General features: G+C 47.0%; 1 long non-coding RNA gene across 1 annotated transcript in view; it reads left to right on the plus strand.

Moving 5' to 3' along the window:
• The window catches only part of LOC121059130, a 133722-nt gene that overhangs the window by 79877 nt on the left and 35833 nt on the right, over positions 1–18012 (plus strand). Inside the window, exon 2 of the long non-coding RNA XR_005814441.1 lies at positions 14095–14199. This is a non-coding gene — a long non-coding RNA (uncharacterized LOC121059130). The remainder of the gene's footprint in view (positions 1–14094; positions 14200–18012) is intronic.

The raw sequence follows: 18012 nt of genomic DNA on the forward strand, positions 1-18012 counted from the left end.
TGTCTGATAGTGTCTGGTGCAAGAAAAATTATATTCTTGACTTCAGTGTTCCAGATGGATTGTGGAGCTCTGACGGGTTTTTTGAAAGAGTCTCAGGCTAAACAACTGCCAGCTGGGAAGCAGACTACGTAGAGCCCACCGTCTGCTGAGAAGTGCAGGCACACACACATCGCTCTCAGAAAGTTAGGCTGAGTAGAAGGCATGAGGATATATATTGATATTTAAAGTGGAATGCATTTCCTGTCAGACAAGAATGTGTATTTATGTGTGAATGTTAGTTTCCCGGGGACATTTTCAAAAATTAGTATGAATTTCGGGTTGTGGGCAAGTTGCATGCATTTGAAAACTGTCCATCAGTGTGAACAGATGCAGTAGTCATAATTTTGACTTGCTTTCACAAATTCCATTTTTACAATATAAAATGATGTGCTTAGTAGTAAAATTATTTTTATCAGTTTTAATCTATTTCAAGACAGTTAACTGATTTGCTATATCAATAAGATCAGCGTCACTGAAGTTAACTGAGATTTACGTTTCTAACTTGATTATGAGCTTACTCAATTTTACCCAAAGTGTCACTTTGAGATAAATACTTTGGATAGTAGATCTCACCAACAGCATCTCAGCGATGCCGCTGAGAGTCATGGTCTGCTCCAGCACTCAAATTAAGGAAAGCAAAGGGGCCGGCTGCTCCGCACAGTGCCTGATCGGAGCAACCCCATCTGCGGTCAGGACTTAGCCCTCCTGCAAAGGCCCATCGCTGGGCACTCTGGATACACCCAGCAAAGCCTAAATGAATCTTCACAGTCTGGGCTTCTCAGTTGCTTAAATACCTTTAAGGATTTTACCCTAGATTTTTTCTCTCTGTTTCAAAACAGGGTTGCTCCCACTGTTGCCTTGTTCGTGATTTTAGCAAACACAGTCCAAGAGAGGTCCTGAACGTGCGTAAATTCTCAGTGTGTTTGACACCTGCTGTGTCCCACCTGCTACAGCCTCGTTCTCCCCTACCCTATGGAAAAGCTGTACTGACATGTCTCTGGTCATTAACTAAAACTTTTCATTTTCTTCATCAGAAACAGAACAGAAATACGCCCACCATCTGTTTGCCCCAAGTATGAGGAAAATGTGCTCAGTGTTAGGGATGATTCCTGCTCCAAACGAAGTCCAAGGCACAGCTCCTACTGTTTCCACTAGGACAGGATTTTACTCTGTCATATATTTTACTCTTCACCATGGATCTTTAAGATGTGTACTCCCAAGTCTACAAGGAAAAGCCTCTGGTAGCTTTGTGCCACCCTGTCAGCCCACAAAGCTCCATCTCATTCTGGTTCCCAGCCCTCTGTTAGTGCCGTGACCGCGGTCCCACCAGCCGCAGTGCAGGCAGGGCTGCCGCTTACAGACAGCTGCAGCGTGGTCTTTCTGCCCTTGTTGGCCACAGAACAAAAAATGTAAAGAAAGCACACACCAATGTGGCACTTAGCTAGTAAGCATTCACACTTGAATGCTGCGCGTGTCTGGAAATGTTCTCATTTAACCATTTAAAAGGCTGTGTTGATTTTTGGGCTGCTCTGGGAAAAGGAAAGTGAGAATGATGATTAAAGAAGACAACCACAACAAGTGAACTGTAACTGTAGCTTGCTTCTTGATTGGAAGTATTTAGAAGGTGATGCTGGAACATGAAAATCAATTAACTCAAGAAGAAATCATGTTCTTCACCTCCTTCCATGTTTCCTGGCATCCTGGTAGGCTTAACATCTGGGTGTCCTCAAGACATTTGATGCATTTCATTCATCATACATGACATTTGCATAATGCGAACATCATACTTTATGCAGATGCATCCTTGAATATTTCACAAATTATGATTGCTATTTAAACTTCCCATAAATAAAACCCACAGGGACTTGCCCACTTCTGAGTGTGTGAAAATGCAAGGTCCAAAGTGACTCGTTACTTGCACTGGCACGCTATAAATTCCCTTCGTATTGCAAGTAAATATAGTGTCGTTCATTTTATTTTCTTTCTAAAGCCATTAAAATTCTATTAGCTGTTTGTGAATATTATTTCGTGCCATCTGCATTTACTCCTAAGTTGTGATAGCGACAGCTGCAATAATTTGTATGCATTTTCTGTGTACAGTTAGTTATTGAGTAACAGAACCTTCCTCTTGTGTTGCTATAGAAGATATAGCCAAATACGGAGATGGTTTGTTTGTAAATCCAAATCCCCAAAGTATTATTTTATTTATTAGGACAACAGAAGGGAAAATGGAAGATGAGACAAGGGAAAATGTCTGATGTTACATGGCAGACAGTAATGTTTCTCCTCCTCACTTATTTGCCCGTAGTCATAGCTTTGGGTTGAAATAGGAGTGGACAGTGTAAGAATGAACACATTTTATTCTGTCCTGTTTTCATTTGTTTAGGGCTGAAAGCTTCTACTGTGTAAAACACATTTCTAATTGACTCTCTATTAAATATTGTAGAGGTGCTGAACAGGAACTTGAGCAAGACGTGATCCTCGTGTCAGCATCCGATGTGAGGTCACCTCAGCTGCAGTTAGCTGAGGACATAGCCAGCCATTCTGAGACAAATTTCATGTCCCAACATCACAGAGAGACAAACTCGCAGAGCAACAGGTCAGCTTACAGGACAGGGGCTCAGTGTGGATGACTGAACACCCAAGCCCTGTTTTTCTTGGTATTTATTTCTGTGAGCGTTCTCAGTGGGAAGCTCACCACTATTCAGTGGCAGTGCAGGTCCATGCATCATTTCAGGCATGTGTGAGTGTCGCTTTGAGACCTTCTTTAGGAATCATGTGAAAAATAACTCTAGGGTGAATTTCCTCCAAAGAGAGGCATTTCTCCTCAGAGCTTGCTATGGTCTTAATTTTGTGAGCACAGAGCTAGACAAATGCCAAAATATTTTTGTAGTTTGATGCATGTGCTTGAGAAAGTGTGGCCCTCCCTTTTATGCTCATGTGAAGTCTGGCTTGCAAACGCCCAGGTGATAAATGCTTCAATATTTAGCCATGATTTACCTGTGGTGAGGGAAGGAAAAATTATGCAAATAGGTCCTGAATCAGAGCAATGAGCCCCTTTATATTCTCCAGAATGTGTCAACATATAATGTTTTATGAATTGCTCACTTTCCTTTGAAAATAAAACACTTTTCTTTTTAGACGTTCGAGATTATGCTTAAAGATAAATTACAGAGGAAAGGCAGCCAGATTAATGTGGCCCCCAAATGGCATGAATTCGTAAAGGAATGGGATCAGTTTTTAGAAGAACCTCCCAGTCTTCTCTTTTTCCATCTTCTGAAACCTGTTTGGGAGCTGTCCCTGGCTGTCTCCTGCAGTGCAAACAACCCAACACGGGTGGCCTCAGCGTGATCTGGGACCTCCATGGGCTGTGGGGTTGGAGCAGAGCGATGCACGTGGCTTGTGCTGCATGTCCCCACTGTCGGGGACGTGCCTTCACTCTGTGATCTCCCCTGGCATCGTCCTTGGTGCCAAATCCCAGACCCCCTGTGCACCCACGCTGGGGACTGTTGGGTGAACTGGAAGAAACTGAAGCAACAAAATCTTCTCTCATCGTGGTGCTTCTACCTCAATGAGCACAGCTAACTGCAGACAGACTGCCCTCTGCCTCTTTTGCAGTCCAATTTTTTGGACTTTTCCCAGTCCCACCTGCCGGGTTTGCTCCAGACACTGGTCTCAGCACCGCGCCCTGGGACAGTCACTGGCAAGGGCTGGGCAAATGGAAGCAGAGAAAATAAAGCCACATGGATCCATTTTCAAATGGCATTACAATCAAGACAAGAAAAGCTCTTAAAACATTGCAGAGTCCTTGGTGTGAAAGTCCCTTTCATTTGTGTGTAGATAAATCGGAGCTCTCCGAAGGCGAAACAGCAGCGCCACGTGGGATTCCCAGTTCTGTCATCTCTGCTGTTAGTTCTCATCCTCTATGGCCCTCAGAAGCGCTCAAATATCCGAGAAAAACAAATTTCGGGGCATCGCTTTGGATAATTCTGACTGAGTCATCATTTAAATACCTGGTTCCTATTAGCACTTTTCATCAGCTCTCCTGAAAGGCTCTGATGAGGTTGTGGCCACTTGCACCTAGAGGACACGAGCGGCTCAGCCACTCGCCCTGAGTCGTGCTCCTCCCTCTGCAAACTGATTGCTCCTCACATGGAGCAGTAAGAATTACTGCTTAAGGACAGGAAAATGAGAGAAACCATAGCAAAATCAGGACCTCTTCTGTGATAAGCTGCTTAGTATCAGGAACCAGTCTCCCTAATGTTTTATAGTCTATTAAAGAAAAGATCTTTAAGGAAGCCATAGAGATTAAGAGATCCATGAGACAACCTCCCAGCCCTTAGGAAGCACCGCTCCATTTTCTTTTGTTTTCCTAGGAAGAGATGTTTAAGGCAAGAGGGGGCAGCTTCGCATGCTTCTCCACAATTCTTGCTCTTGGCCAAAAGTTGCTCTTGGCCTTAACTCCTACTTAGGAGTATGAAAGCCTACTATTTGGGCCTCACTGTAACAGCTTTTAAAGGCTACGTACGGATAAAAATCAATGGGAAATCAACACAGCAGATGCTAAGTGACTGAAAAAATGAAGTTGTTGATTGCAACCCAGAGACCTCTGGTGCAAAAATAACTCAGTACCACGATCAAGATGAGCCTCAGTAACTCAGTCGCAGAGGGAGATGGAGACTCCCTCTGGATGTGGATGTGTCCACTTGCTGGTTTATCAGTAAGAACACAGCCTAGTTTCTATTTGTTATGGGAATATCATGGGAAGTCCGTCTGGGGAAGAAAACACCTTCTGCAGGGCAGCTTCCTGTCTTCATCCCATCCAGTTGGGCAAGATGAAATTATTCTCCAGAGCTGATAGGCCCCTAACAGGCAAAAAAAAAGGTCTATAAATCTTGGAAACTGCTGTTCTTTAGCTTACAGGTTCATTAATAGAGTGATGGACCCTGGAAGAGAAATTGCCTTCTGTGAGATTGCCGTTAGCAGGTTTGTTGACGATGAGCCTCCTGACCTTACCGGGAGCGAGGCAGCGTGCTGCACGGAGGGGAGCTCAGAGAGCCATTACCACCGTGCTACGTTGGGGTCTAAGCTGGAATTAAAACAAAAAAGTCCACTTAGCAGCCTTGAAGGTCACTAGTTTTTGCTGCCAGGGTGTGATGGTTTATAGAGATTTTGTCACTGAAATGAAACTTAAAACATTATTCTGTTCCCATCTGCAATAGGAACAGGTGAGAGGCTGCTGCTTCAGCTTTTGGTTGTTTGTACCAAACCAGGGGGGGTTAGAGTCCAAAAGAGAGATCGGAGAGGGGTTTGTGCTGTGTGTGAGCTGGGTAGGAGCGGGATGGGAACTGTGGAGGAGCCTGGAATGAGGAGGAATTTCTGATGGAGTGATGTATTTCCCTGCTGTCAAGAGAGGAGAAGGTGGCTGCGAGGTCTGCACCTGTCCGAAGGTGGCAGGTGGAAGTCAATAAAACAACCCGGAGAGATGAGAGCTCCGACTCCGAGCTCTCAGAGCTCCATGACTCGCTGCCACCTCTCCCCATTGTACTGGCTTCCCTCCCTGTCCCAAGCCGTTGGTTTCACAAAACTGGAATTACTGGGAGGCGCTGCAGGGAGGGGAGGGTCTAGTGATCGCCGATTTATTCGCAGTCCTGCTGGCAGTTCAGCCTTTACGACACAGCATCTTTTTAATTAGTTTTTGAGTTTCTTCTTTGGAAGACCACAGGCTCCAGATGGCAGGTGATGTCATCACCTCTCCTTTAGGGGGATTTGGGCCTATTTTGCTTATCTTCCCATCTCCCTTGTTCCAATGCTAGCGGGGTGAAATGGCAAATTGGGAAGAAGGGATTAACGAAGTACAAAACATCTAGCAGTAGAAACGACAGCAGGCTCTCAGCTTTCCCAAAGGGCCTGGGTTTGGACGAGGACAGTTTGATAAAACAAGCTAAGGAAAACTTCCCAAATTTCCTACTCAGTGTTGTGACTGAAGGGGTGAGAACAACCCTGCACCACTGCTAGTCCAGGAGGGGGAAAAGTGAGGCATTAGATAGCAGAAGCTTTAGATCATTATCTTTGACAGTGGAAATGGAGTAGAAAAAGATGGAAAAATAATAGAATCATATTTGTGATTTCTGTCTGCTACTTTCTGAAGCATTGAAAACCCTTTCCTCTGCCATGGCTACATCCCACTCCACTGTGCTCCCCTCAAGCCTGCGTGCAAGGTGAGCATGTAATCCCTCCCGCTGGGGGATTACCGGTGGCTGACAGGCGTTCCTCAACAGCACCAGCTCTGCCTGTAGCTGGTCTGAGCACGGATGCTTCACAGCGACAGGATTTAAAACAGGCTGCTCCAGGGACAGAGCCTGTGCAGTGTGCCTGAGATCTGCCCGCTGCGGCACACAGAGGCACTACAAGGTGCTGGGTCCTTGCCCAGCTGAGACCCTTACACAGTCCTGGGGGCTTGCTTTGTCACTGAAAGGTTTTCTGCCCTCGTGCACAGTCCCTGTGTACAGGGAAGGCGGTGATTCGGTGTCAGGGTGAGTATGAGCACAGTCCGCCCTGAGCTGGGGGCTCGTTAAAGAAATAAGGCCCAGGCTGCGGAGCCAAACTGCCGCTGCCTCAGCTCCAGCTTCTCCCTCCTGTGTTCACCAGGAGTTCCCAGTCTTGGAAGTCCTGCCCAGGGAACATCTGATGCGTGAAAAGCAAATTTCACGTAAACAAGGACTGAAAGAGGAGGTGTCCTTTTGGCTGGAACTGGAGTATTAGGTCCATTAACTTTAAACCACTGCCTAGCCGTGGAAAACCCTGTGTGTTCTTCATCCACGGGAGAGGAGACAGACCCAGGCTGAGTTACCAGGGACCACACAAATCTATCACTGCCCTGAGTAAGCACTGTCATCCACTCCTGTGAGCACCCCTTCCAGTGACAGATTCATGGTCCTCAGAGAAATTAAACTCAGTTGTGGATGGAATCTAATTTCATCCCTTGTCATTAAACATCTGCAGCCGGGATTTGCTGCCCTACCCAGCCCGGTGTTACAGGTGGGAGAGATGTGCTGCTGAACAACAGTTGATCATTCAGAGGAATCCCCTCTGTATTTTCCATGAACAATAGGAAAATAGGGCTGATCTTGAGTGTGTTACAGTCTCTGTGAGCTGCAGGGATATTATTCCTTTTGGGATGTGCTGTGCTCTGGGGAGCTTGGCCGGAGCCACCAGCCAGAGGCTCTGCGGGGTCAGGCAGCGCTGGGTGGTAGCTGAGACCTGGGTACAAACCTGCCCGGGTGGCAGGTCCTCCGAGAGCAGTGCTGAGCTCCACGTGTCAGAATCAGCCAGGGGTTGATAACAGTCGTCAGTCGCACAGGTACAATCTGAAGGGAATCTTGCGTTTCCTGGCCCACTTGCCAGGCTCAGCGACGCTCAGACCGTAGTGCTGCTGTCATGGCAAAACACATCCGACTGTCCTCATTGTGCTCTTTTCACCTACAGCAGTTTGCATTCAAAAGTAAATCTCCTCGCAGCAGCAACAAGGCCCCACAGTTTTTAGTCCACAGAAATAGTAGGTCCTGCTTTCTGCGGCAAGCCATGGGCCAAGACCCTGCAGGACTCAGTGGCTCAAGCAGGGCACGTCCCAGGCGCGGCGCTGGCAGCAGGCAGGAGTGCAGAGCTGCTGAGCATCTTTTCAGCCACCATCCAGACAGATTTTATGACCTCCTCTGCAGTGGAGAGGTGCAGAGCTTACTGCCTACCTCATTGGCATAGCAAATATACCAGAGGGAATTATGCTATCGTTGGAGAATCCATCAATAAATTGTTTTCAATAGGTGAAATTCCTCTTGGTCTATCCTCCTATAGATGAGTCTAAAAAAACAGAATAAAAAATGACACCAGAGCGTGTTCCCAGCATAGTGCCTTCCACGAAGCAAGTCTGAGCTCACGCAGTGTGTACGTGGCAGTGGGTCGGGAACTTCCCGCTGGCCCCAGTGACAACCCTCCCTGTAAGTTGCATGCTAAAATTCTGCCGATTTCAGAGAGCGTTTCTCAGGACAGACTATTTGACACCCAGACTGTATTTTAGGGAATATATTATTTTGCTGTGTTCCTAACTGATCACAGTCATGAGTTGTGATTTGCTGACACTGAGTCCCAAACAAAAGCGGAGAACCTTGTCTAATAGCGCTATGAGAAAGAATATTCAGGAAATATTAACAAGTTTCATATGGTAATTTATGTAAATGTGAACCATAACTCAGTTGAAAAGATTCGGTTGAACCTATAGAAGGAGTCTGAAAGCCAAGGTTCTCATGATAAAACATAAATTGATACTTAGTCTTTACAACCCAGTGTTGTGCTTTCTGGCACAGAACAAAGAAGGGAAGACCAGAAGCTCCTCTTTAAAAATGTGAAACATTTCCCGGTTTTGTGTTTAGGATCTTCACTGGTGCAGTTTTCTGGGATTATAAACAGACCCTTTCAGATTGCATATGCACAGGAGCAACATTGCAGCTCCTTGTTAGCACCAGACTGTCGCTCGTGCAGTAACCCGCCGTGCTGTGCCCTGCATCCCCCTTCCCGGCAGGACCAGTGCACGGCATGGCAGGAACAGGACTTCAGCCTTCCCTGGGCAGGTCAGCCCGGGCTCAGTGACCAGAGCGTGAGGTGGAGGAAAACCAGAAGAGGACAGCTTCTGTCTGCAGGCGCCGTGTCTCTCAGTCCTAGCACAGGATCTGCCAGTCAGCTGCTCAAACCCCGCCGGGCGCATGAGGTCCCGATGGTGTGCTGATGCAGCGAAGACATTGGGCTCCGTTTGGTTCTGGATGACTTCATTAAGGTCATTTTCAACCGTAGCGGAGCCGCCTATTCCATCTCCAGTCTCAGTTTTGCAAGGACCGTGTATTTTAATTAAAGACATTTAATTAGTCTGCCCATAAGCTGTCAAAGCTCTCATGCTGAGGCATAATTAATGTATTGAACCTCTACCTTGCAACTTCCATTATATGTATGTTTCCAAAACAAATCTGTACTTGTGTTTGAAGGGACATTACAATAACAGTTCTTAGCACTTCTTGTTACTAGAATAACAGTATTGTGCATTTATCAAGTGGCTTTCCCCTGAGGCTGTCCAAAGGGCATCAGTAAGATGTGTGTGTACTCAGCACCTTCCGAGATTGAGCCTCAAGCACACAATCAATATTTATAAATTACACTTCAAACTTAAAGCTGTGTGGGGCTTTCTGGGGGGGTGAGAGGGGGTTGGTTAGGCTCTGTTTGGTTTCCAGTGGAAGTAAAATAGATACTGAAGCCCTGAATCTGAGTTATACTGAAAGCCAAATTTTCAGTGCTTAAAATTCCAAGACAAGCTCTTCTAAATTGCTCAGCTCCCATTTGGGAACCAAAATAAGTGCTCAGTTTGTCAGAATTGCTTAGCACATGGGGTCTGAGGCTTGGCTGAAAATGTGCTTTCAGCTATGGGTGATCTTTGGCCATTGGGACCGCCGGCTCTTCCTACAACTGAATCACGTAAATATACTTTAACACTGCAGAATTAGGGCAATAACTTAAAGTACAGGGGCACAGGACCATCATGATAAACATAGCATACTGTCCTTCGGAGATAACTGGCTCATTGCTAACTCTGGAAAAAAGGCCATTTACTGAAGCATGGACACCATTCACCTCCCCCTCCTTCCTGACCGGCGTCCCGCTGCAGTGCCCGCCAGGCCGGCAGGGTTCAGCGCACGGTAACGCGAAGACCACAACCTGGGCTGACAAGGGGAAGACAAAACAGAAAACATATTTCAGCAGGAAGATTTCTAAGTGAGCTAAACACTTGGAATATTGAATGGCAGAAGTAATATTTTGACCAACCCTAGTCCTTAAACTTAGGCTAGATCAATCAGTTCTCCCTGCTCCCTGCTCTGTTTTAGCCCCAGCCATTTTGTGGTCCCTGAGCATGGAGCCATCACCGCTATTTCCCTTTGTCTCTTCGCCTCCTTGTTCCAGTACACAGAGAATGTATTTCACATGAAGGAGAATATTCATAAAGCAGAGTGGGAGTCCTCTGAGCCCCAGACAGCCCTGCCGTGGTAGCCGGGCTGGTGCTCAGCATGCCCGGGACACATTAAGGATGGAGAAATGCTGCAGCTCTAATTGCCCCGGCCTCGGCCTGGCATAAATCAGCTCTGCTCCCCAAAGAGTCACCCGTGCCTTCGGCAGCTCTGCAAGCAGCAGCCCACGTCGTATCCGACCCATTCCTCATCCCACTTCGCCGCCGCACTGCCAGTTATTGTGTGTTAACTAAAGATGGGGACACGGAGACTTGAGTGCTATTCTGAGTCACTGGTTCAGCTGGGTTCTTTATTATTATTAATGATGAAATACCGAGGCTGGGCTGCTAATGAGTCTAAGCTCCCTCCTGTGTGTTTATTTTTCTTCCCCCTTCAAACTGTCATTTCAGAGTAAATTACTTTTCCCTGCATCTTTGTCAGGCAACACTGTACCAGTACATCCACCCCCATCTCGCCCTCTGCTCTAATTTCAGGCTTATTCAGTTTCTCTCAATGCAGTTTACTAAGCAAAGTACAGCATATCCTCCCATCTGTCTTACTTAAGTGGCACGATGCGCCTCAACAGCAGATAGAGACATCATTTTTATTACGCTGAGTTCTGGTTCTTGTTTTTTCTCTGAATTATTTACTAAGCCATTACCAGAAAAGGGGGGAGAGGTATGGGGTTGGAGGAAAACAAGTAGCATTTTTAAGGGGCGGGGGGGAGAGCAAACAATTTTTCAAGCATCACTCAAAAACTCTGCTGTGATTTTCTCGCCTTTGTTCCATCTCGTGCTAAACATGTTTGTGTCAGGCAAACAACCCACATTAGATGGAATTTCACACCATTCAAGGCATCAGTGTCTCCAGCCTTAATGTGTATTATGTTCAGACATGCAACGTAATCCATCACAAACCCCTGCAGACCTTGCGCTCTCCTCCAGATTTATCTGCTTGAAGCCTCCCTCTCCATGTACGCACGTAGCCAACCTTCTGTCTGTTGGGTTTTTTTATTTATTTGGAAACAGCAGACCAGATTCGCAGTCAGTGTACGCTATCACAGCTCCACTGGCTTCTTGCCCGCGGATTTATCCCAGCAGAGGAGACTTGCTCGCTGCTGGCTGGAGGCTGCGGTTGCAGGATTAACTCAGGGTTTATCTCAGGGTCTGTTCCAAACTGACCGAACTGTTTACATCAGAGCCTTTCGAGCGGCTGTGTGCGAGTCGCAGCCGCGCTGGCATTGCCTGCCCACTCCCCAGACTCATGCGGAAAAATTTTATTTTGCCAGGAGGAAAATATTTTGAAAACAAGCACAAGGTTTGCTACAGCGAGCGAAGCGGGCTCCTGAGGGAGCCTGACCCGGAGACTGCCACGCTGCTTCTGCGGCTGTTTCCCAGCTCTTACGAGGAGCAAACCCAAGTGCGACAGGGAGAGCTTTTGTTTCGTTTGCAGAAGTTAAGGTAAATAAATGCAGAAGTGATCAAATCCAAACCGGTCCAATAGGGAAGAAAACCTGTGCTTGATTTGAAACCAGAGAAGAGCAGTTACTCCTCTGAAAAGAACGCTAGAGTAAGTGCCATTAGATTAACATGGAGATATTTACATCAGTTCAGGAGGAACAGGTAAACTGTTAAGATATAATTCACAGAGCGTCACAGTGGTGGGAGACGTACCTGTCTTTACTGATAAGGCTTTCCTCTCGGGGCGATCTCCAGTGAATTTTGTACGCCTGTACACAGAGGGGGTCTGTCTGAGGTTTCTGATAGAAACAGCAGGAAATATTGTGGCATGTTTAATTCTGCTTTTCATCGGAGACTTTGTTTTTACCTGCAGGCTTGTTTTCTTTTAGCCTAGTCCCCCGTCTCAGCTCATTCCTTTCACAGTGCACATCCCCACCTATCGCCACGCGGTGCTTACCGTCGTGGTGTGTAAACACGGTGATTTGTGCAAACCAGAAAACAAGGCCACCCACATCTGAAGCAGAATAGAAATTTTGAGTTTCTAATTGCTGAGGCGTTAAGAAACACAGGGAAAAAAATAACTTCCCTCTGCCTTAGTCCAAACCAAAGGTGCCAAGTGAAATACCCTGACCCAGTGCTGCAGATGAATGGGGGCACGTTGGGTTACCTCTCCCAGATGTGATAACATTAACCATCATTAGGTTGTCCGCCTCGCACATGGATCCTGTGTGCCAGGCTAACGCACAAGATCATTTTCTAGCCACTGAGTATGGAGGAAGGGGCACAGCATGGTGTGAGACCCCCACCGATGTCTGCACGACCCTGCTGGGGCTGTGGAGATCTCCACACCACTTCCACGCCGAGCTGTGCTTCACTGGAGGATGTCCTGGAGCCGCCGCTTCCAAGGGGGCGCCTCGTTACACGGCCTCCACGCTCACACTTTGCATAGGTGGATGCACATATGCTTAATTGGTCTCCACATGGCAGGAGCAGTTTGCATAAGCCTTCGTTAGTCTTTCGGCAAGGCTGCCGGTTCCTGTGAATGGGGAAGGAGCAGACGGGGCGTCGGGGGAGGAAAGGCTTTGTTGGCCTCGCTGCTCGTGTGAAAGAGCGCGCTTTGTGCTCAGAGGCCAGCTGTCTCCCCCTCCTTTCTTACATCCTGGCAGCAACTTTCTTCACGCCTTTCCAGGAGCCCTTGCCAGGCTGTCTCTGCGCAAGGGAGATGTGTTTGTCCTGCTGGTGCATATGCTCTCGGCTTTATCCTGGGTGCTGCCGCTGGCTCGTGTGCCGTGGGACCCGCGGGGCTCGGGGCACCCGGCCGGGTTGTGCCGGGCACGGTGCACGAGCCTGGGCTTTGCTCCCTGTAACAGGAGGGCCCAGGCTCAGCGAGCCACGGGCAGGAGAGCCACGAGGGCAGGAGACGGGGCCGGGAGGCTCTCGGGGGCTGGTGGGATGCTCGGTCGCATGGGGCAGGTGAGAACCCGGCCCCCCCGACAGCCGCTCCTGAGTCTGCACGTGCACCTCGGTGATGATTTTAACAGGCACTTAGATAAATACCTGCCAAAAGTAGACTGGACAGAGCAGTCCCTGTTTGGGGGGAAAAAAACATGGGTTAGACCTCTAATAGACCTCTTTTCAACAAATCATTCCCAAATGAGACCCCCAAAAGGGGGCTCACCCGCCCCGTGCCACGTGAGCCATGCGCTCCCCAGGCCCTGCTGCAGCTGCCCCGCAGCAGTAGAGCGGGGTAGGTAACGGGGGACGGGGCCTGTGCCTGCTCTACAGCTTAGTCTGCAAGCTCAAAAACTTCAGTTACATATTTTAATGTGTGTAATTTAGGAAAATATGGCCCATTCCATCTGCTTTGCATTAATTTGAATGACTGTTTAAAAATACAGGTTGAAATATTACAGATACTAATAATTTCTCCACATGGCTAGCTCTTAATGGATGGAGAGGAAATTAAGAATAAGGCTTTTTATCAATTTTCACAGGCAAGCTTTGCCATAATCCTTTTATTTCTTTGAGAACTGTGTTTGTTTATAGCCATTTTATTTGTTTAATAATTTTGCTCTTTTTCTTAATCTTCGCAGTAATTATTTCACATTCTATAAATATTTAAACTAATTTTATTCCTTATAAATATTGTTATGTTTCAATATTTTTAAAAGCTCTCCTTCCAGTGAGTTTCAGCCACTTCCCAAGCATCTAAGCCTGGTAGCCTGCCGATGAATGTTCTGGTACTGCCTGTAGGACTCAGCTGACATTCAAGCCCCAAGATAATAGGTAATTTTCTCTAATTCTTCCCCAGTGCATTGTTTCTCCTTGACCTGCTTTTATAGACTAGTTGGCCATTGACTTCTTGGCCACGTCCTCTGAATTGAACTGATAATGACAACATCATTCGAAGTAGTGCTTGAATATCAGTTCAGGTTAGCATCACAGTTATGTTACAAAAAAAGCAAAAAAAAAAAAAAAAGCAGGGGAGCAGTGACTCAGGCATGAGTTGTAAGCCTCACTAATTGCTTGTTTATTTTTCAAAACTGCAGGTGTCTGAAGTTCCTGTTCTCAATTAATCACTGCAATGTATGGAACCTGCGTGGTAATTGCTGTTAAGCCATGCCTGCAGCTGGCTCCGGATTGCTGCAGTGGAGGTATAACAGAGCTGGGTTGGGGGAGCTGGGGCTGGTGGGGGCATTGTTTGTGGTTGTGTGAGTGGTTGGCTTTCTGCTGAGTAACCTGGCTCAGGAGAGGTCTGCTCAGAGGGTGGACCTTTAAGGGAAAGGCAGCTCTGAAAGGCGATGAAGAAGTTGGTGTGTAAGGCTCAAACCTTGCCATGACCCTTCTGGGCCAGAGCCTTCACGTACTCTGTGTTTGTGAATGAAGGTCTCTGATTTACTTCAAACAGATCACCACCGAAAGTATGTAATTCTACTTTTCTAACCTTCCCAGGAGTTTTTGTCTGCCTGGTGGGCAGGATGTGAGAAGTGATACAGCTTTTACTGTAGGCCAAAGTCAGCAGTGTGTATGAAACATAATAATGTGGGACACGAAATAAATTGAAGGGTTGTTATATCTCCGGGTGGCAAAAAACGGTTAAATGCTGTGTGTGTGCTTCCCAGAGGGCTCCCTGGCATACAGCCGGTGCTGTAGGCTCGTGGCAGAAAGGAGCAGTGGGGTACGCGGGCACCTTCCCCCGCAGCCGCCTCCCGGAGCCTGTCAGAGCCGGGGGTCCCTGGTGCCGCTCTGATGGATCGCCCCACAACTGGCTTTGCCCTCGTCAGAAGGTTCCCGGGGCCGTTTTAGCGTTGCCTTGGGGAGGTATCCATTAATATTGTCAGGGCTCTGCTGTTGTGTGGGTGACAAAGACGTTCAGAAATTGTGGTGCTGTGTTAAATGCTGTTGTCTTCTGCAATACATCATTGGTTTGACTTTGGGAAGTTAGCTACATGCAGATAAATACAAAGAGGAAGGAGAAAAGAGCCTGGAATACAAAGCCAGCTGGGTTAACCAACAGACATGGGAGATGTAATTCTGCTGGAAGTAAGGATTACGCCTCAGTAGGACAGCCTAAGCCGCCTTCTTTGGGGGTAAAACAACGCACAAAGTCCATGCAATGTTACTTTTGTCAGTAAAAGCTAGCCATTTTTCTCCCAGTATGGTTAATCCAGATGTGCCCTCTGCCGCGTCCCGCAGCACAGGCGGGGCAGCCACCTCTGCTCTGAGCTTTCCGGGCAGGAGTGCAGAGCAACCTGCTCCGTAATGACACAGCTCCCAGCCTGGCTCGACAGCTACAATAACAGTCTGCTGGCTTTTGTGTAGATGTTGGAAGGGCAGAGGAATCCTCATGTTGTCTCTTTTTCTGCCATTGCATTAGGAGATGTGTGCCATGCAAATATTTCAGAAGCAGTTCAGCATCTCTCAAGATGAATGATGCTCTGTAAAATATGATCATCTTTTGTAATGCATCACCTACACGTACTGCAGCATAATTTGTAACTTCCTCCAATTTCTATATACAAGAAAATACTCAGAATACTGAGTAGGGAAAGATAAGTTTCATTAACAGCGACATTGACACTGCATATATATCTTAAATTGCTGCTCTAAAGGTGAAATCAATAGCTGCGCTTACACGAGGGCTCCGACGCTTCTGAAAAACCCCACATACAATTTTTGTTTAAGATGAATGCTTCTGAGGTTTGGAAAGCTACTGTTTGCGTGAATGATCTTCCAGATTTGCTACATATTACTCATAAATCTGGAAAGAAAAAAGTTGTTTAACTCCTGTTCTACAAAAACATGGGCATTAGATTAGTGGAAGAAGGCAAACATAACAGATGAAAGCTATTAGAGCTGGCTTCGGTTCTGCTGATTTCATTCTTTGAATATTTCCAGTCTGCTAACTTAGAGAATCCATCTATTTCTGACCTTAACCTTTCCACAATGTTTATTATATTTGGGTGGGGAAAAGGAGATTATTTTTAAAACAAATCAAGGTAAGAAACAAGTTATTTGTCTGCATGTTTGTTAAATGGAGAGCTCATCCTCATTTTAGACGACTTAGTCCACATTTGTTAAGAGGACAGTGTTTGAGCAAGGTAAATGCAGTCCTGTGAGCAGCAGCTGAGATGATTTGGAGTCAACCAGAATTTGTTGCCATGCCCTGTGCCTGAAACCTGGTAAGGAAATTCGTTAGAGGTGGCTGATGTGAGAGGAATTGAAACCTGTGACTCCTGAGAGTCTGGAGGGTGGAACTGGGAATAAGGCATCCGCTAGAACAGAGCTGCTCCTCTCCTCTTCCTGAGGGAGGGAAGGTCCTGGGGTGCAGAACGAGGGTGCGTTACAGTGTCAGGCCTCATTCATAGCGCAGGGATGTGGGGCAAAGAAGGGATTTACCAAAGCTGTAGGTCCTTGGACATCTGTCACTCAAGACCATGTAAGGTCACTTACAGGGATATGTAGATTGGTACCAAGTTACAGTGTTAGACGGAATGCCAGCACGATGTCAAGGTGATGGAGTTCTGTGGTGTAATTCACTTTCAGGTGTGTTTAAAGTTGGGCAGCCATTCAGTCTTCTCCTCCTCCCTGTAGAGAAGGCAATGACGCAGTCTGTGAAGCAGAAGGCTGGGTTAAAAAAGGCGGCTTTTGATTATAGACGTGTGGTCTGGAGAGACATTGTGGAAACGGGTCCAGATCCGCTGACCCAGCTGCATTAGAAGTAACCTCCTTTTGTCAGGCCCACACTCAGTTTTTCTGTACATGTTTTTGTTGCTTTAAACCACTCATTTTAGCACTTGCATGAATATTGTTGTGGCTATCAAAGGCCTTGAGGCCTTTATTTCTATACATGCTATTGCCAGTAAATGTCATCCTTCCTGCACTGTGCAAGTGCTGCACTGTGCTATGTTCCTGTTTTTTTTTCCCAAAGCGAAGTTCAGAATACGATGACAAAAGGGATACGTTAAGTAACACCCATCAATGAAGGCTGGAGTTTCAATGAACAGGGGACCAACAACTGCTACCAGGAAGAAGGAGAGGCAGAGGGATGCCAGCATTTGCATTTGCTTCCTGCAGCTAAAATATTGCAGCTTCATTTTTTTTCAGCGACGCCTCTTCGATAGGCCTGTGTTCCTCCACCTCCCCCCATGGTACAATTTGTTGCCCTTTGCAAAAGGCAAGTGAAGCCTCGGTTACTCTTTAAAAACATCCAGTTGGGGTGCCACAGCTTTGATCTGTGGACAGTTTTGATCTACTCTGTCTGGCTCAAGCGTCCATTGGCAGATTTTGTTTGATAAGAGCATTGAAAAACGTGCGTGTTCCTCACACTCCTCTCTCTGAGGATGGTCGGGGCTCACTTCAGGGAAGAGGGTGAACAGTCTTGGTGCTGGGGGGGCTGAGATGTCTGAACTCAGCGTCAGGGAGGTGGCATGGTCAGGAGGCTGGACAGAAGGACAGCTGAGTTACAGGTCTCAAGGCAGCTCTGCAAAGTTTGCCATGCTTGTTGCTTGCTGATAAAAATAAATAAATAAATAAAATCATCTGAATTGAGGCCATTATTGCTCGAACTCCAGTTTCGGAGCAGGGGAAGGAGGAGGAGAACGCAGCTGGCTTCTTCCCTTATCCTATAAGCGCCTAAGCCCAGCGGTCAGCAGACTCGCCATGCCTTGGAGGAAAACAGCGTATTTCATGAAATTTAACATCCAACTTTAGTGCCAACTTAAGGTGAAATAGATCAGTTTGATAGCGTTTCTCTTTAGGGGGGAACAAAAGTCCAGGCACAGGGGATATCCCCAAGTACCTGCTCAGCTCAAGCAGCCTGATATTAGCACAGTAAATGTGGGAGATGAATGGGGCTTCTCCCGAGGCGCGCTGCCCTGTGCTGAAAGCTTCAGGGCTCTTGGCTTAGGAGGTGGGACGTGTGTTTGTGCTGCAAAATTACAGGTGCGAATCCCAGAACTAAATCA

The sequence above is a fragment of the Cygnus olor genome, chromosome 24 (assembly GCF_009769625.2).
Source record: "Cygnus olor isolate bCygOlo1 chromosome 24, bCygOlo1.pri.v2, whole genome shotgun sequence".
NCBI lineage: Eukaryota > Metazoa > Chordata > Aves > Anseriformes > Anatidae > Cygnus > Cygnus olor.